Raw genomic sequence first — 13,762 nt, forward strand, 5'->3', positions numbered from 1 at the left:
CATATCTAATTTTTCTAAAATTCTATTCAAGCCCTTAGATTTTTTTTTAATTAGATATGTCTAGGGCTAATAGGAACAAATTGGGGTGCTCTATTATTATAATCTTATTGTTTTTTTCTTTTTATAATTCATTTAGTTTTTCCTTTAATTATTTGAAGCTATGCTATTGAATGTATATACACATATGTATGCATATGTATATATACATAGCATTAAAATCCATTCATTGTCTATATTACCAAAATGTATTTTTCTTCTTTGTCTCTTTTAATTAAGTTTTTCTTTGCTGTTGCCTTGTGTGAAATCACAATTACTACCCCTGTTTTTATGTGTGTTTAGATAAGACATAATAGATTTTGCTCCAACTCTTTATTTTAACTAACTGTGAGTCTTTATGTTTCAGGTGTGTTTCTTGCAAACATATTCTTTGATTTTGCTTTCTGTTTTATGGGTAAGCTCATTCCACTCACATTCAAAGTGATGTTAGTCCTCCTTTCATATACATGCTATTCGTATCTACCACCAAATCAAAATCCTATTACCGATTGTCTACAAGTCCTTTTCTTCTTCAGTGAATTTGGTAACTGGTTCACAATTTTTCTTCCCTTCCCAATTACTGCCCTAATTCTAGGTTGGTTCAACATGCATATTTATTATCTCCCAAACCCTTGGTTCCTCAACCTACTCACTTCTCATGACCCACTCTTCCACCCTGCCTTAGCTGCACAAAAAGATAGTCATACCCTTGACCTTGCCATGATGAACAAATGCACCATCTCCAAGTTCAAGAATTCTGAAATACCCTTACCTGACCATAATCTATTAACTCTCCACTTTTCTCTTTGCTGTCCCTTACCAAACTCCACTATTCATCCAAAGTGACCCCCAATCCTTCAGTCCCTCAGCTCTCCCAGGCCACCTCCTTTTCACTACTAGCCACTCTATCCTTTTTTCTCTATCTCAATCCCTTGGTGAACCAGTTCAAACCTACACTGTCCTCTTTTCTGGGATTGTACCTGCCGAGCCTTAACTTGGCATGATTCCCTGCCTTTGATCCTACACACATTCTGTTGAATATAGTTAGAGAAAATAATACAATCATTCTATTTGTTTGTTTGACCTTAATTCTAAAAATCTACCAATTTCACTGTCCTCCCTCAGGAGACAGATTTCTTCTTCCTTCTGAGACTGCTGAAGCTTTTAAAAGGGCGAGACTTCTGCTTTCACTTTTGCCTTCCTCCTGAGAGCTGTCTGAAGCCTTTCATTTTTATCCAGAATGTGTCTAGAACAAACCTACGACTTGTCTAAGACATGAGTTATCCAGTTAATCAGGTTGTCTCTCTGTGGGATGCAGCTGAGCCAGACTATTCCCTTCTACTCCATCATCTTGGACATTCTAAAGAAAGGCACCATAGTGATGCTGCACTTGAAGTTTTGTGAACTGCTTCAGTCCAATCATTTTGCAAGTGTTTGCTTACCTAACTTTTTTTCATCAAGTGAGTAACTTCTAAGGTAGAGTTTCACACACAAACATATAATACATATGTGAAGCTATTAAGCTTAATTATTACTCATTATTGTTACTTAAGCTATTAAGGCTTAAAATTGCAATAAGACGTTTGGGACATCATGTATATATAAAGGTACATGTATGTATGCATGTAAATGCATATGTATGTTTGTGTGTATTACACATGCATGTTTATGTGATATGTATATAGTTTTTCTGCTTTACAAAACCTGAACAAGACTGGACTGAGGACCTGGACAACCACAGGATATTTGAGGAAACAGATGTTGCCTTAATGTCTAAGGAAGTAGGCTTAGTTTCACATGTTTGAGTCACTGAATTTCTATAAAAATTCTGTAAACTATAAAAGAAAGAAATAGACTCAGCTCCACTGTCTCCTCTAGCACCATACTAAGAGACTTGTTACTAATCTATTTCCCTGTGCCTCCTAACAGTTATTTACTTCAAGTTTTTTGAGGTAAACATTTTCTTTTACCATAGTCTAATAGGCATCTGGAAGACAAACGAAATTCAGTACGTCTCCTCCAAACCCCACTTCTCTGAGTAGCTTCACTTTCTCTTTTGAGTTACCTCCAGCCTCCTACTCGCCCTGGTTTGAAAACCTTATTGTCATTCGCTGTTTTTCTCCCTCTTGCACCCCCTACCTCCAATCACTGTCTGCAACTCATGGATCCTAGGTCCACCATATCACATACTCATTCTCTTCTTTCCACTCACAGCACCACTTCTTAGGACTGCTGAAGTAGACTTCTCCATTCCATCTTGTACATAGTTTTCCAAGTTGATAAATCTAAAGCACAGACCTGATTAAGTAACTCTCCGGCTAAAACAAAACAGAACAAGCATCTCCTCATTGCTTCTAGAATAAAATGCAAACTCCTAAATTGCTGTTCAATTGTTTCAGTAGTGTCCGAGTCTTTGTGATCCCATTTGGGGTTTTCTTGGTGAAGATTCTGGAATGTTTTGCTATTTCCTTCTCCAGCTCATTTTACAGATGAGGAAACTGAGGCAAACAGGGTTAAATGACTTGCCCAGGGTCACACAAATAGTAAGTGTCTGAGGTCACAATTGAATTCAGATCTTCCTGACTACAGGAATTACAGCAGGTGATGGTAAGTTAAAATTTATTGCCTTACTCTCCTGATGGACCAACTATAATCTTAGAATGGGGTCGGGGGTAGTTAATGAGTTTGGAATGGAGGGGATTGAGGGGAAGATTATTGCAAGATAATGAATGAAGAGTAACTATGGTTATGTTGAAGATAAGTCCCAAGACAGACTATTGCAGGAGAGATGAGATATTGATCACACACCACTTGGGGTAAGACCATGGTCCTTTGGGCAAAGTAGGGTACTAAAGAGTGAGGAATTTAGGATATCTTCAGGATTACAAACCTGGATGATTGGAAGAATAGTGGTGCTCCAGACAGAAAAAGATGAGTTCAGAAGAGAAAACAATGTGTTCTGCTTTAGATATATTAAATTTGAGATCTTGATGGGACATTCAATTCAAATTGTCCAATAGTCAATTGATGATGCAGGATTGGAGCTTGGGATATATATGTATCTCTGAGAGTCATCTGCATTGAGAGCTAGTGGGTTCTGTAAGAGACAGAAGTTAGAGAGAGGTTAAGAAGAGGACTCAGTACAAAGCCTTAGGGAACACCTACAGTCAGTGTGTAAGTGTGAATGATGATTCAGAAGGAGAGATTGAGATAGGTGGAGAACAAATAAAGAGCAGTGGTTTGAAAACTCATAAAGTGTCAAGTAGTGCAGAGGTCTCAAAGGAAGAGATCTGAAAAAAAAGACCAACAAATTTTGCAATTGAGAAATCTATGGTAACTTTGAAGAGGAAATTTTCAGTTGAATGATGAGGTTGGAAGCCAAAGTACAAACAGCTAAAAAATGAGTGGAAGTGATAAGGGATGGCTCCCTCTAGGTTCACCAGGAATTCTGATCTTATCTAAGACCAGAAAACCCACAATAGCCTGGAAAGAATTCCAGGTCTCAGGCTTAATTGGAGTGAGAGTTGTAGTTTATTGTTACACTTCTATAAGAAGCAGGCAAGAGTCCTTTAGGAGACCTGCAAGTGAGAGGGGTACAGGCTTTTACTTTTAAAGGGTAGGGCTGCCATTGTTAGGGCTGGCCTGATGGGAGGGGCCTCAATGCATAGATAAAGGTTAGAGCTGACTAAGAGGAACTTGTGACTCTAGTGCATAGATAGTTTAGATGAGATTTGGGCCAGACAGGAGGAGATATGAAGAGAATAAGTAAGAACAAAGGAGTCACAAGGTGTTGCCTAGGCCAAGTTCAGAGCCTGAGGCTGGGAAAGGGATTTCACAGATTACAATTTTACAATACAAATTGCAGACTCCAGGACTGGTGCTCTATTCACTGTGCCACCTAGCCACCCCTGTAGAAGTTATTCTTCAGGGATTGATAGAGAAATTATTATTTTTCTATTAACAACCAATTATTAAATTAAGATTGGAGGTTTTTTTCTTTCTATTTCCTCATTCAGGGACTAGTCTTTGTGAGTCAGTAGGTCTCTGAAAGACAAGGCTGATGATGAGATTGATCTAATCCTCTGGAAATGCAATCTTGGATGGGACTCCACCCAATAAGGAGAGAGTACTTCTCATTAAAGTGTAAATCTAATCTAATCTACATGAATTCCAGTCCTAAAAGCCCTGGGCACACGCCAATGAACCCTCCCTCTAATCCTCCCCCTACCCCCCAAACACACTACACCCACTATTCAACTTGAGTGGAGATGGATTTTTTTGTCCATATAACTGGAGGTAGCTGAGTCTTATGATCAAGCCATATTCTCTGCAGGAAATACTGAAGGCTTTCAGCCCACTTTATAATCCACTTTCTCACCCACTTTCTCATTAATTGTTTACTAATCAGAGTTGATTTCTGCTTGTCAGGGGCACCCACTTCCATTAAGCATTCAATGAACTCCATAATTCTATCTTTGGTTACTGAGAGAGACCATCAACTTATTGCTTATTTGCTAGCCTGATTAAATAAATCATTTATTAATTATCTAGAAATTCTGTCTGTTGGACTTTTCATTTATCTCAATTCGGTCAAGTGAAAGTTTTTAAGGATGAAGAACGCAGTGTTCATAAGTAGGAGTGAAAGGAACAATCCATGGGAAAAAATTGAAAATTAGACAGTAAGAAGGACAATCATGGGGCTAATCTGTGAAATGGGATAGGATGGGATAGTATATAGATAAATACTTTAGGTGTTGCATTTTCTAATTAGCATATGTGTTCATCTTTTTCACCCAGTAAAAATCCTAAGTTCTTCATGGCCAAAGATCATATCCCACACATAGAAAACACTTACAAAACTAAAAAAAACCTATATAAATATCAATTCTTTTTTTATTTTTTTAATCTTTATAAATATCAATTCTTGTTTTGCTATCATATCAGTCTCATTTTATTCAATCAAAATTATTATTACCTCATTCTTATCTTTATCGATGCGATGGAAACAGCCCTGGGACAAATCATTATCTTGCTATTAATGATATATTAAATGCTCTATAGTCTATTTCATAGATAGAAAAATTAACTGAGATAATATATGTAAAAGGTTTGCAAACCCAAAAGCACTATATAAATGTATTATCATAATCAAGCTGTAGGCAAAATGAAAATATCCTTGGTTTCACTTCAATAATAGATCAACAGGAATAATATGCACCTCCCCCTAAGTCCACATGCCTATGGTGCACTAATGAAGTAGATGGGATGAAAAGATAAGAGTAATTATTTGTTGATTTGTTTGGGACCTCTTGGAATATTTAATATGGTCAATTTAGCCCATTTGAATGTTATTCTGATAATTCTCCTTTGCGGAAATTCTTTCAAACAATCTAAGGCAGATCTCATAACAAAGGACAAGGAACTCCCTTTTCCTTGCCATGGAGACAGATTACTTCTACCTCGAATATATCTTGAACTATATCTGTAAAGTAAAATTTGAAAATACAAAAATAACTGAGATAATATATGGAAAAGGCTTTGCAAACCCCAAAACGCTATATAAATGCATTATCATTATCAAGCTGTAGGCAATATATATGTAGAAAATATCCTTGGTATCACTTCAATAATAGATCAACAGGAATGATATGCACAAATTATGTGATTTTGATTCCATTTTGTCTATATTATGGGGATTTTTTTTTAGTTATAAAAAGACAAAAAAACTAATTGGTACCCCGATGAAAATGAAACTAGTCAATTCACCTATGGAAATTAAATATGAGTTCAGGAAAACATTCTTTTCATGCATGCTTCCTTTTTATTGCCCCCAAGAGGGGTAGGTCTTTGTCTCCAGAGAACAATTATTATTTTTTTAAATGTTTGCACATTTAGGATGTTTCTTCCTGTGTGGATTGCAAACTCTAGTTTCTGTTGCTGTATTTACATAAGTTAGACATAATTCTGAGCAATTTGAACTTTCTAATGGCATTCTATGTGCAAGATTTATTCTATTTTAACTTGTTACTTCTTGGAGAAATCTTCAAAGAGCAGCTTGTATAACTACAGAGAAGTATAATCAGGCTAAAACAGACAAGGTGACTCAGTGGTTAGATTACTGGACCTGTATTCAGGAAAGAACTGAATTCATATCCAGCCTCACACTAACTAGCTGTGTGACCTTACCCAAGTGACTTCACCTCTATCTGACTCAATTTTCTCTTCGGTACAGTGGTACAGATAATAATACCACCTACCTCCCAGGGTTGCTGTAAGGATGAAATAAGATGCTTGCAAAATGCTTTGCAAATCTTAAAGTACTATATCAATGTTAGCTATTATGTAAAAAAATTATGACAGTATGAATGATGTCCTGCTTCCAGCCAGTCTGACAAGTTTACCTTTAGGTCTGATAAACCAGTGTCAAGTATTTTCTTATGATGACATGGGAAGCCTGGGTTACTTACTTCTCCAGGTAAAAGAGTATCGACATTTTCTTCATTTTGATAGCATAATTTTGAATTACTTTTCAACATGATTAGACCAATCCACCATTCCACCAATAATAGCTTGCCATTCTAAAGTCCTTCCCAACATTAATAGTCCCCATATTTATGTTATCTTTATTTCCTTGGGATTTTTTCTATTTTTTCTTCAGAGGACCATAGATATTAAATCTGGGGAGGACCTATTTTGTTTGTTCATTTGTTTTGTTTTTGTTTTTTTTTTTTGGAGGGCAATTGGGGTTAAGTGACTTCAATATCACATGGCTAGTTTTTGTGTTAAGTGTCTGAGGCCAGATTTGAACTCAGGTTCTCCTGACTCCAGGGCTGGTGCTCTATTCACTGTGCCACCTAGCTGCACCAAATTATTATTATTATTATTTTAAAGCAATTGGGGTTAAGTAACTTGCTCAAGGTTACACTGCCAGTTATTTCTGGGTGTGGTGCTAAGTATCTGAGCCCAGATTTGATCCCCAGGTCATCCTGACACTGGAGCGGGTGCTCTTACTTGCTGAGCCACCTGGCCACCCCTGGGAGGACCTCTTTTTGATATCATCAAATTAAAAGTTCTCATTTTAGAGAAAAAAAATTAAGGTCAAGAGAGACCAAGCTGCAGCAAGAATTGGAACACCATTCCTCTGTCACCAGATCTAGTCTTCCTTCCATTCCATTGCCTAGAACTAGATGATAATTTTTATATAAATTATAATTTGTTCTCACATCAAAGAGGGCAAGCCTACCTTTATCACTTTTCCTTCCATTAACATCCTTAACCCTGTTCTTTTCTTGTTCTCTTTTTTCATTGCATTTCTAAACACAGTAATTATCAACAACATGCTTAGCTAAGCATATGTAAAATAGCTGCAACCATGACTTTGAAAGAAAATCAGATTTTTATAACATGACAAGTCTTTGTTACCTTTTTTTTTTTTTAATATTCCAGTCTATTATGCAAAGACCAATCTTACTAAATTCAGAAAGGTTCATTATTAGGCTGATTTTCTGAGGATACTCAACAACTCTAAAAGTATCCCCACCAAGTTATCAGGAAGTCAGGACCTCCATTAGTAAAGGGAACTCCTATACACACAAAAATGACAACTATTAGAAGGAATCAATAACCCAAATGTTCACATTAAAAAACAAAGAACAAAACAATTGGAAAATAAAATCAAACCCCAAACTTCAAATTGATTGGCATTTCTTTTTAGAAGTATCTACTAAATTTAAAAAGCTACTTCTTCAATTATCCAATGGGCTTGGGATCTCATTGCTGTGGGCATTTCTTCCTTCAGTGCATAGCATACCCAGAATAATTAGTTTTAAAGTTCTATTTTCTATTGGTGGAAGGTATAATCAAAGTCATAGACATAAATAACTAGGTGCTGGGGCAGCTAGGTGGTGCAGTGAATAGAACACTAGCCCTGAAGACAGGAGGACCTGGCTTCAAATCCCACTTAGGACACTTGACACTTAACTAGGTGTGTGACCTTGGGCAAGTCATTTAACCCCAAATGGCTTACCTTCCACCCTCAAAAAAAATAATTAGGTGCTAAAGTTATTTGCTTCTAATCCACTGTAAGGGTACATATGGTAAATCCCTGCAACCTCCAAATTTTAATGTCCTAGGGCAAAGTGAAGTCACCCTACCCTAGTTATATCTCTGGCTATTATATATCAGTGTAAATGAAATATGAAAGTATAAGACCAAAGTAGCATTAGTGGAAATCTCTTTTTTCTTCTCACACCCTTCTGTTCCCCAAATGATTATTATTATTATTTTACTAGAGGACAAGGTTTTGTTATTACAGATTGATATCTATTAGAATTCAGAAGTCAAAAGGTGTATATTTGTGATGATGGGTGGCCATGAAACAAATATACTGGTAGAATATATATTGTAATTTTGATCTAGTTTCAAATAAATTCAAGTAGCAACTCAGAGCCAGAACTGTGGCTAAAATAGGAGGAAGGGGAATCCTATAAACACTATTCTATATTTTAAAACCCATAGTTCATTTTAATTTCCAAGAGAGGAAAAGACTTTTGAAAATTAAATTCTAAACTAACACCATGATGAAAGAGAATTCAAAGTAGGAATTAGGAAATCTTGATTCTGGTTCACTAATTAACTACTCATTAGTTAATTATGTGACCTTTGACTAATGCCTTTCCCTCTATGGGTCTTAATTTATACTTCTTTAAAACTAGGGACTTAAAGATTGCTAAGTCCTCTTTCAGTTCCAAAATTGTATGTTTCAAATTTGTATAGGAAATCAATCATTTATCCTTCCATCATTATTATTTATTATACAGGGACTTTAAAAGGAATAGTCAGGGTGGCTAGGTGGTGCAGTGAGTAAAGTGCCGGCCCTGGAGTCAGGAGGACCCGAGTTCAGTTCTGACCTCAGACACTTAATACCCACACAAAAAAAAGCAGCCATGTAACCTTGGCAAGTTACGTAACCCCAACTGCCATACAAAAGGCAAAAGAAAAAAAGAAGAGGATTACTCATTCTATTTTCAAGGGCAAGGTCACTCTGAAAGTCTGGAGCAGAATGAAGTCCATCATCCAACTTCAGAGCCTCTATCTGTGTGACCTTGGACAAGTGACTTTAATCTCTGAGCATCAGATTCCTCATTTTAAAATGAGAGGGTTGTACCAGATCACCTCTGAGGTCCCTACCACCTCTTCCTGTATGATTCTATGGGGCTAGGATAAAAATATTACCTTTCCTAATAATCTCTACAATTCAAATATGAAAAGAATGTATTTATTATGTTACTGCTAGTGGAGAAGCAAAGTGAATCACAGTTGTACATGTAGTTTTTGGCCAAAGACATTTACCTTAAGAAGTTATTAGGTTGGGGTGGCCAGGTGGCTCAGCAAGTAAGAGCACCGGCTCCAGTGTTGGGATGACCTGGGGATCAAATCTGGGCTCAGATACTCAGCACCACACCCAGAAATAACTGGCCATGTAACATTGAGCAAGTTACTTAGCCCCAATTGCTTAAAAAAAAAGTTATTAGGTGCATCTAGGTGGCACAGTGAATAGTCAGGAGGACCTGAGTTCAAATCTGGCTTCAGACATTTAACACATATTAGCTGTGTGGCCTTGGGCAAGTCACTTAACCCCAATTGCCCTGCCTTCCCCTTCCAAAAAAAAAAGCAAAAAAAAGTTATTAAATATTTACCAATATCACCATTGTGATAAGTATTGCCCAATATAAAGTGTTCTTCTACTCAAGGCTGCAATCAATCTGCAAATTAAGAATAATAAATGGGGGGCAGAGCCAAGATTGCCATGTAGAAGCAGAAAAACTCTGTGAGCTCCCCCCACAACCACCTCAAATATCTATAAAATATGACTCTAACCAAACTTTAGAGCTACAGAACCCACAAAGTGACAGAGAGAAACAAGCCTCCAGCTGAAGACAGCCTTGCAGGTGGAGAGGAAGGGTTCATCCCAGCATGCTGGGAGCAGAGCCCAGACCTGCATCAACCTTCAGTTTTAGCCCCAGGGCGGCCCTGACCAGCAGCTGCTGGAGCAGACTTCGGGAGAGTAGATCACCAGCAGCAGTGGCAGTTTCCATAATTATCAACCCACAAATGCCAAACACAAAGTGAAAGATCAGTGTGGAACTCTGTTGCAACTGGGGAGGGAATGGAGGAGCATGGTCTGGCCCTTGGCCCCTCAGGCAAGAAATGGTAGATGCAGAGTAGCCCTGCAGCCGCTGTTGTGTAGCTGCTTCAGAGCTTCTGGCCTGCAGATGGTAGGGGCACCAAGCAACCATTCAAAAGGTAATCTCTCTTGCTTTAACCTGCTTGGATCTGGATCCCTTTCTTGGGTGGAGGTCCTGGGTTGTGTGACCACTGAGCCAGAGCTTGTGGAGGCTTCAGAGAGGGCAACTAACTAATAGCATCTGCAGCTGAGAAAACCCCAGTGATTTGGGACAAAGCTCTCCTCTCTGGAAGCAGAGTTCTACTATGGCAAAAAGCTCAAAAGTCAAGTAATTGAGTTGCAACATGAGCAAACAAAGGAAGCAAAGCAAGGACAGCAATCAAACCTTAGATTCCTTTTTTGGGAACAAAAAGGATCAAAGCATGGAATGGGAGGAAGACAACAAAGTCAGAACTCCTACACCAAAAGCTTCCACAAAAAATATGAACTGGTTACAGGACATAGACAAGCACAAAAAAGAATTTTGAAAATCAAGTAAGAGAAGAGGAGGAAAAATTGGGAAGAGAAATGAGAATGATGCAAGAAAATCAGGAAAAGTGAGTCAACAACCTGACTGAAGAAAATAATGCCTTAAAAAATAGACTAACTCAAATGGCAAAAGAGGCCTAAAAAGCCAATGAGGAAAAGAATGCCTTAAAAAGTCAAATTTGCCAGATGGAAAAAGAATCTCAAAAGCTCACTGAAGAAAATAATTCCTTCAGAATTTGATTGGAGCAACTGAAAGCTAGTGACTTTACAAGAAATCAAGGTACTATTAAACAGATCCAAACAAATGAAAAAAAATAGAAGGCAATGTGAAATATTTCATTGGAAAAATCACTGGCCTGGAAAATAGATCAAGGAGAGATAATTTAAAAATTATTGGACTATCTGAAAGTCATGATAAAAAAAAAAGATCCTAGAAATCATCCTTCAAGAAATTCTCAAGAAAAATTGCCCTGATGTTTTAGAACCAGAGGGCAAAATAGAGGTTGAAAGAATAAACTGATGACCTCTTGAAAAAGATTCCAAAAAGAAAACTCCTAGGAATGTTATAGCCATCTTCCAGAGTTCCCAGATCAAGAAGAAAATTTTATAAGCAGTCAAGAAGAAACAATTTGAATATATGGAAGCACAATCAGGATAACACAAGATCTAGCAGCTTCTACATTAAGGGATTGAAGGGCTTGGAATATGATATTCCAGAGGTCAAAGGAGCTGGGATTAAAAACAAGAATCACTTACCCAGCAAAACTGAATATAATATTTCCGGGGAAAATATGGTCATTCAATGAAATAGAGGACTTTCAAGCATTCTTGATGAAAAAAACCAGAGTTGAATAGAAAATTTGATATTCAAATACAAGAAGCAAGAGAAGCATGAGGAGGTAAACAGGGAAAAGAAATCATAAGGAACTTATCAAAGTTGAACTATTTACATTCCCACATGGAAATACAATAATTGGGGCAGCCAGGTGGTGCAGTGAGTAAGAGCACCGGCCCCAGAGTCAGGAGACCTGGGATCGGTTCCAGCCTCAGATACTTAGCACCCACACAAAATAACTTGCCATGTAACCTTGAGCAAGTTACTTAACCCCAATTGCTTAAAAAAAAAGAAAAACAATAATTGTAACTTATGAAACTTTTCTCAGTATGAGGATAGTTGAAGGGAGTATAAATGTATATATATATATATATATATATACATACCTATATATGTCTATATAGGAGGGTATATGTGTGTATGAATACATATGTGAATGTGTGTATATATGTGTACAAGTATACATATACAGAGAGCACAGGACCAATTGAATAGGAAGGGATGATATTTAAACAATAAAATTAAGAGGTGAGAGAAGAATATAATGAGAGGAGATGGGGAGAGACAGAATAGGGTAAATTATCTCACATAAAAGAGGAAAAGGAAAACTGTTACAATGGAGGGGAAGAATAGGAAGGCAAAAGGGAATGGGTCAACCTTATTCCCATTGAAGTTGGCTTAAGGAGGGAATAATATACACACTAAATTGGGTGTCTTACCTACCAGAAAGTAGGGGTGAAGGAGATAAGAAGGGGTATGATAGAAAGGAGGGCAGATTGTGGGGGGAGAGTAGTTAGAAGCACACACTTTTGAAAAGGGACAGAGTCAAAGTAGAAAATAGAACAAGTGGGGGGCGGGATAGGATGGAGGGAAATATAGTCAGTTTTTCACAATATATCCACTATGGAAATGTTTTGCATCACTACCCATATACATCCTATATTGAATTACTTATCTTTCCAGTAAGGTTGGGAGATGAGGGAAGAAGGGAAAGAAGCTGGAATTCATAGTTTTAAAATCAAATGTTTTTTTTTTTTTTATTTTACATGAAAGTGGGAAATAAGATGTATAGGCACTGGAGTATGGAGATCCATCTTGCCCTACTGGAAAGTTGGAGGGAGGATGGGGGAGGATATAGGAGAGAGCAGATTAGGGGAGGGGGTATTCAGTGATATCACTGTTTTGGGGTGGTGGATAAGGGAAATACAGGGAGAAAATTTGTAACTTAAAATCTTGTGGAAATGAAAGTTGTAAACTAAAAACTAATATAAAATTTTTAAAAAAGAATATTGAAACAGGTGTCTATTTCACCTTTTAACATTTGGGGTGAGATTACATTGACTGAAGCAGTGATCATCTCCTACATTGAATATGATTTTTTAACGTAAAATGGTAAATATCATAAGCCTGTATATAAATTGTCACTATCTTTAAATAAGGTATATTTTAAAAGTCCCTCAAGTTTACTAAGACACTGAGTGTTTAGGTACCAAGTGTCTGTGAAACATCCTAGGTATTACCTATTAATTTGCTTATTTTGACCTAAACTAACAAACCAAGATATAATTATATGGTTGCAACTTAGGGTTCAAATCCAAGGAAGACAAAGAGTAGAAGACAGAAATGTGACCATATATCACACAATGACCACAATAATGTAAAGGCAAACAACAGCGAGAGACATCAAAATTCTGATTAATGCTGTGACTAAGTCTGGCTTCAAAGGACCGCCAGTGACTTATACCTCCCTTCAGGAGAGAGGTAGTGGACCAAAACGGTGGAATGAAGCGTACATTGCTGCTGTTACTACTGCTGCTGCTGCTGATGATGATGAAGAAGAAGAAGAGGAGAAGGAGGAGGAGAAGTCTTTAAGGTTTGCACAGTGCTTTTCAGATCATTATTATCTCATTTAATTAATTATTATTTATTTTCAATTATCTTATTTGATCCTAAACTGGTGCCATTATTAATCCCATTTTACATATGAAGAAACTGATTATAGGCAGAGGTGAAGTGACTTGCCCAAGGTCACACAGCTAGTAAGATTCTAAGGCTGGATTTGAACTTAAGTATTATTGACTCTAGACACAGAGCTCTATCTACTTCACCAGCTAAGCTAAATACTATTGGAACATAGCCAACATAATTCTCTGCTTTTGATTGAGTATGCTTCTTTG

Source organism: Petaurus breviceps, unplaced genomic scaffold (genome assembly GCF_028583685.1).
Source record: "Petaurus breviceps papuanus isolate PSGF00001 unplaced genomic scaffold, PetGlider_PUasm1.0 126, whole genome shotgun sequence".
Lineage (NCBI taxonomy): Eukaryota > Metazoa > Chordata > Mammalia > Diprotodontia > Petauridae > Petaurus > Petaurus breviceps.